The following is a 16,779-nucleotide window of genomic DNA, read 5'->3' on the forward strand; positions in this document are numbered from 1 at the left end:
CTCAGTAGTTGTGGCTCGTGGGCTCTAGAGCACAGGCTCAGTAATTGTGGCGCATGGGCTTAGTTGCTCTGCGGCATATGGGATCGATCTTCCCGGACCAGGGCTCAAACGCGTGTCCCCTGCATTGGCAGGTGGATTCTTAACCACTGCACCACCAGGGAGATCCTCCAGCAGCATTTCTGATTCTGTAGGTCTGGGAAGGAGGATTTGCATTTAAGGTTATGCTTCTGCTGCTGGTCTGGCACCTCGAGCTAGGACAGCCTGTGACCCCACTGCTTCAGAGTCCTGCTCAGGCTCTGCTGGAGGGGTCCCTGGGGCAGAGCCTGGGCCTGGAGCTGATGCGAGGCCCTCAAACGAGCAGGACATAAGGCCTCCACCTCTGCCCCAAGCCCTTGTCTGTGGCTGAGTCGTTAGCGTTTTCAGCAATAAAAACCATCCCTGGTGTTTATAAGCAGAAAAGCAGTTTATCAGAAGGCCATAGGCTCCCAGAATCACCAGGAAGCCTGCATAGCCAGGTCAAGGGAGCCGCAGCATGGACACAGACCAAAGCTCCCTGCAGATCTGGCCTGGTGAGGGTATGCCAGCCACAGGCCCTGCAGGACACACGCACAGCCAGGACCTCCAGCACCACTGGCCCTGGATGCTGGAGGCCACTGCTGGCCCTGGGATGGATGTGCTCCTTGTTGCTTTGTTTCTCTAGCCCTCAAACCAGAGTCTGAAGGGGCAGTGGTCCATCTGGCTCAGCCTGGGTCATGTGACCCCCATCAGCTGCAAGGGATGCTGGGAAAGTGAACCTCTGGCTTTAGGGTCTCTAACGAGGGTGGATGGCTCCACCGCCCAGCAATGTGCATATGGTAGGAAACTGCCCAGACAGGAGGATCAGATCCCGGGCCGCCAAATGACACCAGAGGCCCACGCTGGTGGCAGCTTCGTCCTTAGGCTTTTGGTGGAGGTTAAGGCTTGTTCGTTTGCATGTACTTAAGTCATGTTTGGGCTCATCAGTTAACAATTATTGAGGTACCGCTCTCTGTTCACTGCTAACAAATAGTTATTGAGCCCTCACTTGTATGCAAGGAGTGCAAAGCAATTTGCATTATACAAAGAGGACACTGTAGTTGGATACAAGGAACACACTCTGTAGTCTGTCTGACCAGGCATTATTTTGAGAAAACATATTGGTCTTCTCCCCTAAACTGCAATGGAGGGGCAGGCCCCATTTTTCAGGGAGCAAAGAAAATGCCTGATTGAAGCATTCATTCGCCTGACCTGTCAGCTCAGGGGGCTGCCGTGCGTCCGGCTGTGCAGTGCAGGCGTGGCAGATGACAAGGACAAAGCTGAGGTGTGTACACGGCCAAACTCACGCACGTGATTGGTGCAGGAGACAGGACCACACCGGGGGGCTGTGCAGTAGCTGGTTATTTCTGCCCAGGATGTTCTTAGCAAAGAGTTTAGCAAAAGATGTAAAGGCCATAGCACTTAAGCAGTGAGCTTGGGTCTCAGACAGGGTGGTTCTCAACCAGTAGAAGTTTCCATACTGGCCTTCGTACCTCCAGCATCTCCTCCCCTCACACCCATTGTGCACCCTGTTGCCAAAGAATCTTCTAGAGACAGTATTTTATTATGTCACAGGGTGTTTCCATCTCCTCACTGGTTCCCCTCATTCTCCTGGTCAGACTCATGTACCTGGTGTAGGCCGGGCCCACCCAGCCCCCTTGGCCACGGCTGCCTGCACGGCCCTGCTCCAGGCAGTCTGGCCACCTGCTCGTGTCTGGCGGCAGTGCTCAGTCTCACCTCTGAGTATAGGCTGTTCCCTCCAGCTAGAAGGCCTTCCCGAACTTCTCTCCTCTCCAATCTTTTCCTGGCCTTCCTGGATCAGACCTCTCCTCTTTCTGGCCATCCAGCTTTAACTTCCCTGCGCGCTCACCCTCTGTCCCATTCACTTAACACTTGGCCACTCATTCATTCATTCAACAAAAATATACGGAGGCCCACTAGGTACCAAGTGCTGTGGCGGGTGTTAGTCCTGCAGTGAGAACAAGAGGCTCCTGCCTTCAAGATGACAAATGTCCACCAAGTAAAAATCTCGCTACACTGGGGAAAGGGCCACGAAGGGGAAGTTGTACTATGTGGGCCATGAAAGGATGTCACAGGATGTGACTGGGATTATGAATGCAGCTGGGATTAGATAAGGCCCCCTGGGGAAGGGTCATTTACGAAGGCAAATTTGAGTTGGAGTTAACCAGGGAGAGAGAAGTTAATGAGTATTTCCAACTACAACTCTAAAACTCTTAGAAGAAAACGTAGGGGAGAAGCTTCATGACTTTGGATTTGGCAATGATTCCTTGGATATGATACCAAACGCGCAGGCAACAAGACTAAAAATAAGTAAACTGGACTATAGCAAAAATTCAGACTTCTGTGCATCAAAAGATACATCAATAGAGTGAAGAGGCAACCCCACAGAGTGGGAGGAAATATTTGCAAATCACGTATTTGATAAGGGGTTATACATTATAAAGAACTCCTTCAACCTCCCCCAAAAGAAAAACTTGATTAAAAAATGGACAAAGGACTTGAATAGACGTTTCTCCAAAGAAGATTTTTAAAATGGCCAATAAGCACATAAAAAGATGCTCAACACCTCTAGTCATTAGGGAAATGCAAATCAAAACCACAATGAAATATCACCCCACAACAGTTAGGATGGCTAATATTAAATTTAAAAAGCCCACAAAATAACAGGTGCTGGGAATGGTGTGGAGAAATTGGAACTCTTGTGTGCTGCTGTTGGTGGGAATATACAATGGTACAGTCACTATCAAAAATAGCATAGCCATTCCTCAAATAATAAAAATAAAATTATCATATGATCTGGCAATTCCACTTCTGGGTATATACCCAAAAGAATTGAAAGCAGAATCTTGAAGTGATATTTGGACACTTCATAGCAGCATTAATCATAATAGCCAAAAGGTGGAAGCAACCCAAACGTCCATGGATAGAAGAATATATAAACAAAATGTGGTATATCCATACAATATTACTTGGCCTTTAAAAGGAAAGACATTCTAACACATGCTACAACACGGATGCACCTTGAAGACATTACACTAAATGAAATAAACCAGTCACAAAAAGACAAATACTGTATCATCCTACTTATATGAGATACCTAGCGTGGTGAAAATCATAGAGACAGAAAGTAGCGTGGTGGTTGCCGAGGGCTGGGAGGAAGGGGGAATGGAGTACAGAATTTCAGTTTTGCAAGATGGATAGAGTTCTGGAGATGGATGGCAGTGATGGTTGTGCAACAATGTGAGTGTCCTTGACACTACTGAACTGTACGCTTAAAAATGGTTAAGACAGTGAATTATATGTTACGTGTATTTTACAACACCTAAAAAAATTTTTTTAACCTATAAAATATATTTTAACATAAATAATATATTTCCTGGGAGGGGAAGAGCATCCCTAGAAGGCCCAGGGGTGGGGAAGACCTGGCGGAACGTGGTGTGGGAGGGGCAGCGGCCGGCTGGGAGGCTGGACATTTGGGAGTTGATCCGAAGGGCAGAGGGAAGCCATTATACCGGGTTCAGGCCGTGGAGGGAGGAGATTTTGCTTTAGAAAGATCACGTGGAAAAGATTGGCGGGAGGGACAGAAGAGGCAGGGAGGTGGCTGGGGACTCCAGGAGAAAGATGATGGCAGTTAACGCTGAGGAGGAGGTGTGGAAAGGGAGAGACATGCGTGGCCTTGAGACATATTCATAAAACAGAACAGCAACGCGACTTGGAAATGGTCCCGAAGGAGAGGAGGATCCAGGGCAGCTCGGATGGCTCAAGCACCTGGATGCATGTGGGTGCCATACATCAAGATGGGGACCTCCAGAGAGGAACGGGTCTGAGACAAAGAATTCCATTCTGATCATGTTAGGTTTGAAGTACCCATGAAATGTCCAAGCAGAGAAGTCTGCCTAGTGCTTGGGTATTTCGGGTTGGAGCCAGGCTGAGGGAATAAATGATATTTTAAATAAATGCTATTTAAATCTGTGGGAGGGGATTACCCAGGGAGAAAGGGGAGGGGGAGAGGAGAAGTAGAGGCTGGCTGAACCCTGAGGGACTCCAGAAGACTGCAAGAGGAGCCCCAATGGGGCAGGAGGGGAGGATGGAGTGTCAGGGAGCAGGGAGGGGTCGGCTGTGTTGATTTAACAACATGGAGGTTAGAGCAGTTTTGGTGGAGCTGGGGAGGCGGAAACCAGACTGCAGTGGGTGAAGATGTGGTTTGGCCGCAGAGGGATGGGGTGGGGGATGGTAGCTGAACGAGGGCTCCAGGGCCAGTGGGAGGGGGTGTTTATAGTAGATTTGATCATTTTTGTTAACTGTTTTAAATTTTCCCCTTCTGTTTTATCTGGAAAAGGAATGCCTGCTCATGGAAAGAAGAATTCAAACTGTGAGGTGGTAGGAACCCCGAGGATCTTTCATAACAAAGGGACTCAACAGTTCAGAAGGCTGGCACTCGATGGTGACCCCCTTCCAGAGTCTCCTGCCTTGAAGGACAGTTCTGCCTCTGGGGCTGGTTGGTTGGTTTGTCACATGGGAGATAAGAGAGTGCGCCTGCGCATTGAAGGGATGGACCAGAGGGGAATCCTGGGCCCATGCCTGGGGCTTGGCCTGTACCCTGTGCCGGGAAAGGAGGGTGAGCAGGGGGTGCAGGGGTGGGAGTCTCATCCACAGCTGCTGCTTTTTCTCTGAGGGCTGAGGTCCTCAGCTGGGAGTGAAAGGGGGAGGGATGGGGGATGGGGAGGAAAGAGGAGAAAGTCCAACTTGGCTCTCAGGGTCACTGCGTTGGTCACTGGCTCTCGGTCCCGCAGCCTGTTCTCAGCAGAGCAGCCTGACGGAGTCTCTAAAATGTTCAGCGAGATGACATCACTCCTCCATTTCAAGCCCTGCAGTGACTGCTCACGTCATCATCACTGCCTCCCTGCCCTGCATCAGCTGGCCCTTCCCCCTCCGACCTTGGCTCCTGTCTCCTCCCTCCAGCTACACAGGTTCCCAGAGTTCCATGAGCACCAGGCATGCTTCTGCCACAGGTCCTTTGCGCCAGCTGTTCCTACTACTGGACCAGCTTCTTGGCCTTGGCACTATTCACTCTTTGTCTGGCTAAGTTTTTGTCATGGGAGCTGTCCTGTGCATTGTACGATGTTTACAGCTTCTCCCTTCTAGATGCCAGTAGCACCTCCACATACACACAGTTGTGACGACAAAAATGTCTCCACATGTTGGCAAAGTCCCCTGGGTAAGAGGGAGGAAACATCACTGGCCTGAGAACCACTGGCCTAGAAGAGGTTTCCCTAGATACCCACTAGATCTCCTCCCTCCCCTTTTCATGTCTTTGCTCAAATCTCTTCTGCTCAATGAGGCCCACCCTGACCACCTCATTTAATCCTGCATCTGGCCCAGGTCCCAAATTCCTGGTCCCTCATCTTGCCCTTTTTTTTTTTTTTTTTTCTGCGGTACGCTGGCCTCTCACTGTTGTGGCCTCTCCCGTTGCGGACCACAGGCTCCGGACGCGCAGGCTCAGCAGCCATGGCTCACAGGCCCAGACGCTCCGCGGCATGTGGGATCTTCCCGGACCGGGGCACGAACCCGCATCCCCTGCATCGGCAGGCGGACTCTCAACAACTGCACCACCAGGGAAGCCCGCCCTTTTCCTTTTTGCCATAGCAATGGTTACTTTCTCACTTCCTACTTGATTTACTTATTTCTTACATTTATTATGTGTTTTCTCCCATTGCAATGCAAGCTCCCCAAGGACAGGGGGCCTCAACAGTTTTAATTACTCATGTGCCCCAAGTGTTTAGAACTGTGCCTGGCATATAGCAAACATAAAATAAATATTTTTGAATGGCTTAATAAACTCGAGGACCTTAGATTGCTGTGGAGGGCCTCGCTGAGGTTGATGCGTGTAAATTCACCGTGATTCTCCTTTTCTGAGGTCACATACTGCCTTGTATTGTAAGGTGACTTTTCCACATGTGGGTAGCAAGCCCCTTACTTACCAGAGGGCCAGAACCATCTAGGCTCTGTCTTTGTGTCCCCCTCACCCGGTGCAGTGATGGGCACGTAGAAAAAAAAATGGTTTGTAGGATAAACTGTGATGACTAAGTTTGGGGCTGGGTTGAAAGAAGGGGAGGATCCATGATGATCTGAGATGGAAAGGGACAATGAACAAAGGTAAGAGTCACCCATGAGGAAGTGTCCTGGGAAGCACCCCCAGGCTGGGTAGTGAGATACGGAGGGGGCTTCCAGTTATGCAGAGGGAAGGAGGGCCTGGCCAGGAACCCAGCACGTGGTCAGAAGGCCTCAGGCGGTGGGATCTGAGCTTCCTCTTTGGGTGTCGTTCTCCCAGATGGGAGGTAAGCTTTGTAAGGGAATGAGCCAGGGCCGGGACCTCTCCACCACTTGAATATCCTCATTATTCATCCCCTTTCTCATTCCAATAGAGAATTTAAGATATTTAAAAGACTACATGAAAAACAATAAGAGACTACACTAAAAGCAGGAAAGGACAGTTTCAGGGTGAGGAGTTGACAGAAAAGGAATACAAGGGGACTTCCTGGGTGATAGAAATGCTCTTTCTCTTGCTTTGGGTGTTGGTACATGGGTGTCAACATTTGAGTTGTCAAAACTCATCCAGTTGTCTGCATAAGATGTGTGCATTTCACTGGATGTAATTTTACCTCAGTGAAGCAAAGAAGGCGAAAGAGGAACGAAGAAGCAAGGTGGGGCCATCACATGCCAGGAACAAGTATAAAATGGGTACCACAATGCCCCAATTGCTTTGTGTTGGGCGAGGGGACCACAAATCTGCTTTAAATATCCCAGAAGCTGATGTAGGAAGGGTGACTCAGTCAATCACATGATTCTAGGAGTCTGAGATTAACAACCAACCAGTTGCTCAGGAAAACTCCTCCTGCTCTTGGTATTAATATCAGTCCTGGGGCTTCCCTGGTGGCACAGTGGTTGAGAGTCCACCTGCCAATGCAGGGGACGCGGGTTCGTGCCCCGGTCCGGGAAGATCCCACATGCCGCGGAGCGGCTGGGCCCGTGAGCCATGGCCGCTGAGCCTGTGCCTCCGGAGCCTGTGCTCTGCAACGGGAGAGGCCACAACAGTGAGAGGCCCGCGTACCGGAAAAAAAAAAAAAAAAAGGTCTATCTAATTGGGTACAGAGAGTGGGGAGATGGTCAGGGAAAGCACCACAGAGGAAGGTAAGTGTGATTTGACATGTTAAGAATGCGTGAGAATTAGCAAGGTGTAAAACCTTACATTTATGGCCAACCAATTTTTAATAAGGGTGCCAAGTCAATTAAATTTGTTTTCAATAAACAGTGCTAAGACAACTGAAGTGCCACATGTAACAAAAGTTAGCCCCCAATAATCAGGGGACGCTGGTTCGAGCCCTGGTCCAGGAAGATCCCACATGCCACAGAGCAACTAAGCCCGTGCTCCACAACTACTGCGCCTGTGCTCTAGAGCCCGCGAGCCACAACCACTGAAGCCCGCGTGCCACAACTACTGCAGACCGTGCACCTAGAGTCCGTGCTCCGCAAAGAGAGACGCCAACGCAATGAGAAGCCCGTGCACCGCAACTAAGTAGCCCCGCTCACCGCAACTAGAAAAAGCCCGTGCACAGCAACGAAGACCGAACGCAGCCAAAAAAACTTAACAATAGAAAATAAATAAATAGGGCTTCCCTGGTGGCGCAGTGGTTGAGAGTCCACCTGCCGATGCAGGGGACACGGGTTCGTGCCCCGGTCCGGGAAGATCCCACATTCCGCGGAGCGGCTGGGCCCGTGAGCCACGGCTGCTGAGCCTGCGCGTCCGGAGCCTGTGCTCCGCAACGGGAGAGGAGAGGCCACAGCAGTGAGAGACCCGCGTACCGCAAAAAATAAAGAAAGAAAGAAAGAAAGAAAAAAGAAAACATAGGCCTACATCTTTGTGACCTTGGATTAGGCAATGATTTCTGAGATATCACACCAAAGGTACAAAAGTCAAAGAAAAACTAGATAAATTGGACTTCATCAAAATTAAACACTTTTTTGCTTCAAAGGATACCACCAAGAAAGTGAAAAGACAACCCATGATTTGCAAATCATGTATCTGATGAGACTGTGTCCAGAATATATAAAGAATTCTTACAACCCAGCCATAAAAAGACAACCCAGTTTAAAAATGGGCAAAGGATTTGAATAGACATTTCTCTAAAGAAGATATACAAATGACCAGTAAGCATAGTTCCTCAAAACGTTAAAGACAGAATTCCACGTGACCCCACAATTCCACTCCCAGGTATATATCCCAGAAAATCAAAAACATGTTCATACAAAAATCTGTACACAAAAATCTGGCATTATTCATAATAGCCCCAAAGTGAAAGCAACTAAAATGTCCATTGACTGATGAACTGATACATAAAATGTGGTATAGCCATACAATGGAGTATTATTCTACCATAAAAAGGAATGAAATACTAATATGTGTTACAATATGGATGAAACTTGAAAACATTATGCTACAGAGAAGAAGCCAATCACCACATATTTTATGATTCAATTTATATGAAATACCAAGAATAGGCAAATCTATAGAGACAGAAAGTAGTGGTTGTCTAGGGGTGGGCAGAGGAAGGAATGGGGAGCAATTGCTAACGGGGTTTCTTTTTGGAGTGATGAAAATATTCTGCAATTAGTGGTGAGCATTGCACAACTTTGTGAATATCCTATAAACCACTGAATTTTACAATCTAAAAGAGTGAATTTTGTGGTATACTAATTATATCTCAGTAAAGCTGTTATTTAAAAAGAGAGAGAGAGACACTTCCAGTTTCCTGTCTGGCATGTAAGGAGCTTGGAAGTTGTCACTCCATCCTAAGGAGTAGAAAGCTGAACAAACTGAATCAACAACTTTTCTTAGATCCATTAGAGAACTGTGGTCACAGCGTAAACCGCTGCTTCCCCCCTCCCCTCAAAATTGGAGAGACAGGCAGGCACATACAAAGAATTACAACTTACTAGAGCAGAAACACGTGAACAGAATCCTGCACTAGAACCCTCTCAGGGTAGGAAAATCAAAAGAGCATTTGAATTGCTGGAGGCTCAGTGTGGACAAACCTGAGAGTTAAAAACTCCAGGGGGCTCAGTCTTAGGGGGAGTAGTCTGTTCTTTGTGAGTTTTACCTCCAGGAGTTCCACCAGGTTCTTACAGTGAAGATCAGAGAAAAATCTTCTTCTGCTTCTGGTAGGAGGAGGGGAAAAGTAGCCATTTTGAAAATCACCCAGAGCATTCTGTTCCTCTTAACAAGGCCTGCTCTCAAGAGAAACTAGTTTACCACAGCCTAACCCACCTGGGAGGAGGGAAATACCCACCCCCAGCCCCCTCTAACAATCTCCTCCCACTTCAAGGGAAGAAAAAACTAAGAAACACCTGTGAAGCTTACAGCCCAGGGGCACAGGCTCGCTAAAATATTGGGACCTCCTCATAGGGCGGTAGAATGCTTCCCTTCCCGCAAACCTCAAGGCCACATCACTGAAGGCCTACTTATAACAGTTCCTTTAACCCAGTGCATCTTCTCTGGCTTTCGACAACACTTTACAAGGCATACTAAAAGTCAAAACAGTTTGAAGAGACAGAGCAGGCATCGAAACCAGACTCAGATATGGCAGAGATGAAAATTTAAAACTGTAGCCGGCACTTGGAACCCTGAAAGACTCTCTTCTTTTGCTTCCAACTAGGGTTCATATATGGTGTTGCAATTTTGGAAATTTTGAGACAAAATAAACAAAATTAAATTTTTGGTGGCTTCACAGCATGTTCTCGAATGTAATTGTAAAAGTAGGAAATGTAGGGCATTTCACTGAGTTTATGATTATCCTGTGTGGTAATAGAGCCTGGTCAGTCTATGATAGTAATTCAGAATTGACAAACCTTGGAGGGTCCGTGAGTGATGTGGAAATTGTCAGTGCGAGGTGGCAGGTGTGACAACCTGTCAGGGGCCCTGCTGGCAGGGGCGTGGCTTTCCCATTAGTCATCCCTCTGCTTCTCAAGTTCCAATGGTGTTTCATGTGGTTCACCAATTAAACATTTTTTAATTTTTTTTTTTTTTTTTTGCTGTATGGGGGCCTCTCACTGTTGTGGACTCTCCCGTTGCGGAGCACAGGCTCCGGACACGCAGGCTCAGTGGCCATGGCTCATGGGCCCAGCCGCTCCGCGGCATGTGGGATCTTCCCGGACCGGGGCACAAACCCGTGTCCCCTGCATCGGCAGGCGGACTCTCAACCACTGCGCCACCAGGGAAGCCCTGGTCCCTCGCTTTTTAATGTTGATTTAATCACATATAAGTGTAGCACTAAAATACTGCTTAATTTTAGTTAAATTTTAACATTATAAAAATGATATTGGGAGCTTCCCTGGTGGCGTTGCTTGCTGCAACTAGAGAAAGCCCACGCGCAGCAACGAAGACCCAACGCAGCCAAAAATAAATTTTTTTAAAAAGCCAATAAAAAAAAATCATGTAACCTTTTGAGATTACGTTCTTCATTTAACATTAGATTGCTAAGATTCATCTATGATGTCAGCGTTCAAACTACCTCTCTTTTGAGAATGTCACAATTGATATATTCATTCTCCTGCCTCTAGACATTTGAGTTGTTTCCATGTTTTTGCTATTAGAAACACTGCTTCTATGAACATGATTCTACGTGCCTCCTGGGGCCCGAGGGAAAGTTTCTCTGAGCACAGAGCTAGGACTGGAATGCAGGTCCTGGGGAACGTCATGTCCAACTTTGCAAAATAACATCGAACTGTTTTCCAAACAATTTGCACAAATGTATAATCCCTCCCTTGAGCAATGTGGATACTATGGATCCATATCCTCTCAACACTTGGTATTTATTATCAGACTTTTAAATTTCTGCCCTTCAATTGAGTGTAAAGTAGTGGTTAACTATCATTTTGATTTGAATCTCCCTAGTTACAAAGAAAGTTGAACATCTCTTCATTGTTTGTTATTTGACTCCCAAATCCCTGTTCATGTATTTTGCCCATTTTTCTATTGGTGGTTTATTCTTTCCTTATTCATCTTTAGAAGATTTTTTTTTAATATATATTCTCTGTCAGTCAGTCGTATGTGTTACAAACCTCTTTTGCCAGTTTTGCAACTTACTTCTTTTTACTTTATTCATGACGTGTCTTTTTTTGGTCCAGTTTTATTGAGATATAATTGACATCCAGCACTGTGTAAGTTTAAGGCATACAACAAAATGATTTGACTTACATGCATCATGAAATGATTATCAAAAAAAGTCTGGTGAGCATTCATCATCTCATATAGATACAAAATTAAAGAAACAGAAAAAAACTTATTTGTCCTCGTGGTGAGAACTCAGACACTTGAGTTGTTTCCATGTTTTTGCTATTATAAGCACTGCTTCTATGAACATGTTTTGTTTGTTTGTGTGGTTTTTGCCTCACCGTGAGGCTTTCAGGATGCTACTTCCCCGACCAGGGATTGAACCTGGGCCGCGGAAGTGAAAGCCCTGAGTCCCCAACCACTGGACAGACAGGGAATTCCCCTTGTTTATCTTATAACTGGAAGTTTGTACATTTTGACTGCCTTCATCCAATTCATGATGTCTTTTGATGAATAGCTGTTTGTAATTTTAATTTTTTCAAATGTGTCCATTTCTTTTTAGCATTAGTACTTTTTTGGGGGGGGGGTTCTTATTTAACAAAAATTTTGTTAGTCCAACCTCAGAAAAAAATGTTAATCTATTTCTACTATCTGTTTAAATTTTTTCTTTCAACATTTAATTCATCAGGGATTGGTTTCTGAGAATGAGATAGGAATCCACTTTTATCTTTTTTGCACATTTGGCCAGTCTTTTTTTCCCTCATTAATTGAATAGTTCCTCCTCTCCCCACTGATCTGCCATTCCATTGCTGGACTACATCATAATTCCACATATGCGTGGGTCAGTATCTGGGCTCTCTATTCTATTCCACCATCAGGTGACGATGCCTATTGCAGCTGCTGGACCAGATGCAATTTCATTGCTTAAGTAAATTAACACATCCACTGGTACCTGGTATGAAGCTATTGACCTAGCAAAAGCCTTTCTCTCGATCTCTGTCCATAAGACTCACCAGAGGCAGTTTGCTTTCAGCTCAGCAATACACCTTCACTATCCTACCTCCGGGATATATCAACTCTCCAGCCCAATGTCATAACTTAGTTTGCAGGAATCTTGATCACCTCTCCCTTCCACAAGCTATCACCCTGGTCTACACCAGTGATGACATTATGACCTAGTGACATTATGGACCTAGTGAGTGAGAAGTAGCAGCTCCTCTAGACTTATTGGTAAGACATTTGTGTGTTGTAGGGTGGGGAATAAATCCAACTAAAATTCAGGGGCCTTCTGGGGGTCCAGGGGGTGTGGAGTATGTTGAGATATCCCTTCTAAGGTGAAGGATAAGTCATTGTATCTGCTCCCTCCCACATCCAAAGAAAGAGGCACAATGCCTAGAGGGCTTCTTTGGCTTCTAGAGGCAATATAGTCCTCATTTGGGTACGTTACTTTGGCCCATTTACTGAGTGACCCAAAAAGCAGTTTTCAGTGGGGTCCAGAACAAGGGAAGGCTGTGTGATAGGTCCAGGCTGCTGTGCAGGCTGCTCTGCCCTTCGGGTCACAGGATCCAGCAGACCCAATGGTGCCTGAAGTGTCCGTGACAGAGAGATGCTGTCAGGTTGATGACACTGGATGGCTTCCACCATGGGCAGGGCAGTGTTTTACTCTTACTGGAATAGACCCTCTGGATACGTTTGGCAAAATGCAATGCTGCATGCAATGACTCTGCCAAAACTACCATCCCTGGACTTATCCACATGTCATGGTAGTCCATACCACATTGCTTCTGATCAAAGAACTCACTTCACAGCAAAAGAAGTGTGGTTACAGGACCATGCTCATGGAATTCACTGGTCTCTCCATATTCCACACCACCCTGAAGCAACTGGCTTGAAAGAACTATGTAATGGCCTTCTGAAGACTCAGTTCCAGTGCTAGCTAGGTGGCAATACCTTGCAGGGCTGGGGCAAGGTTCTTTGGGAGGCTGTCTGTGCTCTGAATCAGCATTTGATATATGGTCCTGATTCTCTGATAGCCAGGATTCATGGGTCCAGGAATCAAGGGAGTGGCACCACTCACTATTACCCCTAATGACTCACCAGCAACATTTTTCCTTCCTGTTCCTATGACTTTATGCTCTGCTGACCTAGAGGTCTTAGATCCAGAGGGAAGGATGCTTCCACCAGGAGACTCAACAATGATTTCATTGAACTGGAAGTTAAGACTGCCACCCGGCCACTTTGGGCATCTCATGCCTCTCACTCAACGGGCAAAGAAGGGAGTTATGGTGTTGGCTAGCTGGGGTGATTGATCCTGACTGCCAAGGAGAAATTGGACTACTATCCACCATGGAGGTAAGGAAGAATATGTGTGGGCATCTCTTAGCATTACCATGTCCTGTAATTAAAGTCAATGGAAAATGACAGCAATCCAATTGAGGAAGAATTAGTAATGGTCTAGCCCCTTCAAGAATGAAGGTTTGGGTCACCCCACCAAGTGAAGAACCATGACCAGCTGAGGTGCTTGCTGAAGGCAAAGGGAATACAGAATGGGTAGTAGAAGAAGGTAGTTATAAATACCAGCTATGACCACATGGCTAGTTACAGAAATTAGGACTATAACTGTTATGAATATTTATTTCCTCATTGCTTTATGAATATGTTTGTGTATGTGTATCTCTCTTTGTTTTCTTTCCTCTCTTATTCCCTTATCATGTAACATAAGATGTATTGACTCTATATCATAGTATTTAAGTATTGTTAATTTTGCGTCATAGTATTTAAGTTATGGCATATCAGGAAGACTAAACACTACTCAAGGACTTCACCTCTTCTTCTGGGGAAGGGGTTAGTGTATTTTCAGTTGTACACATGACAGTTGCATCATGGAATTATGATCTTGTTATTGTCTTTATTTGGAGATTAAGTATGGTTTAAAGAGGTGCATCTGGGTACAAATTGAAAAGGGGTGGACTGGTCATGGTTAAATTTATGTGTCAACTTGACAGGTCACAGGGTGCCCAGATTAAATATTATTTCTGAGTGTGTCTGTAAAGCTGTCCTTGATGAGATTAGCATTTGAATTGGTAGACTCAGTAAAGCAGATGGCATCGTCCAATCCATCAAAGGTCTGAATAGAACAAAAGATGGAGGAAGGAGAAATTCACCCCTTTTCTTTCCAGCCTCACTTGGTTGAGCTGTGACATCTCATCTAATCTTTTCAGGCCTTCAGACTTGGGCTGAATTACACCACTGGTTTTCTTGGGTCTCCAGCTTGTAGATGGCAGATCATGGGAATTCTCAGCTTCCATAATCCTTGAGCCTTGAGTCAATTCCTCATAGTATAATATATATATATATATATATATATATGAATTTACCTGTTTATGAATTTATATATATATATATATTTATTTATATATATTTATTCATTCTACTGGTTCTGTTTCTCTGGAGAACCTAACCAATACAAAAATCAAGCAATGTCCACAAAATTGTGAGGGAAAGAAATATCCAGCCAAGATGTGCTTCAATTTTGAAGGCTACAGGAAGATAGTCTCAAAATAAAAGATTAAGGGACTATAACGAGGCAATTATGAGCCTTTTCTGAAAAACATTCCAGACAGATGAATAAAAAAGATGACAGCAGAGAAGCAGTGGTAAGACTACAGATGAGCCATTTAAATACATTGATAAGAGTATATAACTGGGGACTTCCCTGGTGGCCCAGTGGTTAAGAATCCACCTGCCAATTCAGGGGACACGGGTTCGAGCCCTGGTCAAGGAAGATCCCGCATGCCGCGGAGCAACTAAGTCCGTGCGCCACAACTACTGAGCCTGCACTCTAGAGCCTGCGTGCTGCAACTACTGAAGCCCGCGTGCCTAGAGCCTGTGCTCTGCAACAAGAGAAGCCACCACGATGAGAAGCCTGTGCACTGAGACAAAGAGTAGCCCCTGCTCGCTGCAGCTAGAGAAAGCCCGCACACAGCAACAAAGGCCCAACGCAGCCAAATTAATTAATTAATTTTAAAAAAATGCAAAGGGTTCCCAGGTTGCTAGTGCAGCCGCACGCCAGGAGAAAGCAAATACACGTTCTCTCTATAGGTATGCCACTTCGATCAAGGACTCAAAGTTCTCCCACAGATAGAGTTCCAAGGAAAAAGAGCAGCTCACAATCTAAAGCTGTAAAACACACAAGCAAACAAGGCCTTGTGAGTCCTCGAAAGAGATGTGAGACCACGGAACTACACCTGCAAAGACCAGGGCCATGCCAAGTCACATCGGGGCCAGAGGCAAACGGGGGAAAATCATTCATCTGGATCCTTTTTAAATTTAAACTGTTACTATTTCATTCATCATGGACTTTTACATTAATTTTGAGTTTTTAAATATTGCATTAAAATATTATTTATCTTGATTATGTGTTTTTTTGTTGCCCCTTAAATTTTGCGCTTGCAGAGAGCACTGTGCTTGCCTCATCCTGGCAGATTTCACTTCCTTAGTATTTAAGTATTGTGACATTTGTGACAAGATGGATGGACCTTGAGGGCATTATGCTAAATGAAATAAGTCAAACAGAGAAAAAAGAAACATTATACAGGGACTTCCCTGGGGGTCCAATTGTTGGGACTCCGCGCTTCCACTGTGGGGGGCTCAGGTTCAACCCCCTGGTCAGGGAACTAGGATCCCTCATGCTGCATGGTGCAGACAAAAAATACTACTACTAAAAAAAAAAAAAAAAAAAAATACTACTACTACTATATAATGTCACATGTGGAATCTAAAACAAATAGAACACAAACTAAACTCATACAAAAGGAAATCAGATTTGTGGTTATGGGGGTGGGGCATGGGGTGGAGGAATTAGATGAAGGTGGTCAAAAGGTACAAACTTCCAGTTGTTAGATAAATATAAGTACTGGGGATGCCATGTACAACATGATGACTATAGTTAACACTGCTGTACAGTATATTGGGAAGTTGTTGAAAAAGTAAATCCTGGGACTTCCCTGGTGGCACAGTGGTTAAGACTCAGCACTCCCTATGCAGGGGACCCCGAGTTCGATCCCTGGTCGGGGAACTAGATCCCTCGTGCGTGCCACAACTAAGAGTTCACATACCACAACTAAGGAGCCCGCCTGCCACAACTAAGACCCAATGCAACCGAATAAATACTAAAAAAAAAAAAAACTTAAAACAAAAAAAGTAAATCCTGAGTTCTCATCACAAGGAAAAAAGCCATTTCTTTCTATCTATCCTTCTATCATTCTATACGGTGAAAGAGCTGTCTGGAATTATGTTCACCAATTGCCAACAGTAATTCAGGGGATTGGGAAGATGTTATTCTTTTTTCTACCGTGCTTGGATCTTTTATAATACCCTTTTATAAAAACAAGTCATCTCTTTCAAAACAATTTAAGATCTGGATTAAATACTGCAAAATGGTATCTACCACCTATAATCTTAGTGATAAATTAATAGATCTTGGCCATGTTTCTTCTTTTTTTTCATATTTATTTTTCTTTCTTTCTTTTGGCCGTGCTGGGTCTTAGTTGCAGCACGTGGCATGTGGGATCTTTTAGTTGCAGCATGCGGAC

This window comes from Delphinapterus leucas, chromosome 19 (assembly GCF_059928025.1).
Source record: "Delphinapterus leucas isolate spDelLeu-1000000601 "Yukka" chromosome 19, BTC_Dleu_Yukka2, whole genome shotgun sequence".
In the NCBI taxonomy this organism is placed as follows: Eukaryota; Metazoa; Chordata; class Mammalia; order Artiodactyla; family Monodontidae; genus Delphinapterus; species Delphinapterus leucas.